Raw genomic sequence first — 2,206 nt, 5'->3', positions numbered from 1 at the left:
ACGTGTACGCATGGATTTAAATTCCCTAACCCCTGCTGACGCAAAAACCCTAGCCCCAGCGTCATTTTTTCCCCCCTCCCCAACGTTCCACCTCCATAATTCCCTAACCCTTTATTGTTCGTCACTCCGTCTCCTCTGAAGTTTTCTCCAGAGCAAAACCCAGCCTCCTCTTCACCTCTCCTCTCACCACTGTCCGCCACCCTTCTCCCTTCTCACCTCCATGTTCCTGCCCTCTATTTGCTACCCCTGTTTCCCCCTCTCGTTGGTCACCGTAAATTCGAGGAGAACATCACCGTCGTATGCCTGACACCTAGCTCGAGGAGAACGTCGTTGCCACGTGCCTTTCCCAGCCCCAGGAGAACATCGTCGTCAGAGGCAGAATCATCGTTGTTTTGTCACGTTAGAAGAGAATCGTGTTCATTGATGTCTTTGTCTTCGTCGTGAGAGTAGGATCGTCTTCGTTGCAATCCAGTTTCTGTCACCAATTGTTCTTCATCATCATCGCCAGCCACTTCTCCATTGATCGTGATCTTCTTTCCGATAAGTCAGTCTTTGTAGTTTCTTCTCCGTTCGCCTGATCCAGCCTCCATGAGCATGAAAATCAATTTTTGATTCCATATATTATCAAAATTATAGCTAAAGATTGAGTATGAACATTTTTAATAGTTGTTAAACTAATTTTGTTATTTATTGTGCTGAGTTTTCTATTTACTGAGACTTTTCAGGTTATTGAGGCTTAGGGCATATTATTTAGTGTTTACTGAAGCTTTTTATGGAAAACTGCTAGGATGCTTATTGTTTTTTGGTTGTTGTGTTGCGATTTTACTATTGTATTGAGATTGTCCAGGAAGAATTTGTAAGTCAGTTTATTGAATTTTTGTTAGTTAGATTTTGTTGATGTACTTATATTTTTATGATTATAATTTATTAAGATTTTGTTACTGAGATTATTCTTGCTGTACTCAATTTTTTCTATTTTTTTATTATTTTAATTTTTTGAAATCTGCAGATATCCACAGGGATCCAAGCCCCCGGCGGATACGGGGTCCCCGTCACCCATCGTGGGGATGAAATGGGGATGGGGAGGGGAGGCAGGGGCGGGGGACATGTCCCTGCCCTACGGGAACCCGTTGCCATTCCTACTGCAAGCAATGAAGTACAACTAAATAGGTTATTGGTGGAGTGAGATAAAATGTTATTCTCCTCTTTTTTTTCTCCATTTGCTTCGCACTGCAATTGTAACTCTTACTCTTCTAACTCTTATTGCTTTTTATATTATATGTTAGTATATGGAGATGCTTTGCTTGTTTTGATAATTAGTTGATAATCAATTTTTGCTTTTAATTTGTTTTATTTGTATGGTAGTTGAGTTTTTGGAGAAGAGCTAAGTGTTTGTACTCTTTTACTGTATTATAGTTCTATCACTTATTAATAATTGGATTTGTTTTCTTTCAAAGCTTTTTCCCTTTTAATTTTTTATTTATGGATGACCTATTTCTCTGAGGGTGTTTAATTCAAGCATAGGTAACAGGTGCCTTATTTCTTTTACTGCCTTATTTTTTTTCATGGATGACTTATTAGATGCAGTCATTTTTGTTTTCTTTATATGTGACTTAAGTAGTAATTTATAATGTAATAAAATATTATGATTCCAATTGAGAGGCTTTAGCTTATGAGTTGATGAAGTGATATATTAGTGTATTACATTTAATGGTTGATAATTAATACGTAAATATTTTATTTCACTTTTTTTATACTGTTTCAAATTTTAAATCAGGCACCTCTTATTTTTCCATGTGTGTTTATTTGAAGCATAGATACTAAGTGTTTTTATTTAAAAAAAAATATTTTCTGTCTTCTGGTTTGTATTTTGTTTCAATTTTTGGCAATTTATCACATTTTTTGTTTTTTCCTTCCATTTTATGCTCAGAAAAAAAATTGATTCTGTTATTTGTAACTCCTGTTGTGATTGATTTTATATGTTAAATTTAGATTGGATGACTTTTTTTTAGTGAGGGAAAATTTAAACTTTTTTAGCCATTAAAAGACTTATTGAAATCCTTTTTTTATCCATTCTTTATGAATTTGTGATTCGTTGCTGATAAAGCAAGCTTTTATTTTTCTAAAAATTATGAGACAATGTGTATGATACAGTTTTTGAGAATTTGTTTTGATGTTTACAGGTTTTTGTTGTAGAAACTGTGTA

The sequence above is a fragment of the Arachis ipaensis genome, chromosome B3 (genome assembly GCF_059453495.1).
Source record: "Arachis ipaensis isolate K30076 ecotype BB chromosome B3, ASM5945349v1, whole genome shotgun sequence".
Taxonomy (NCBI): Eukaryota; Viridiplantae; Streptophyta; class Magnoliopsida; order Fabales; family Fabaceae; genus Arachis; species Arachis ipaensis.
Note: the sequence above shows the minus strand (reverse complement) of the source record.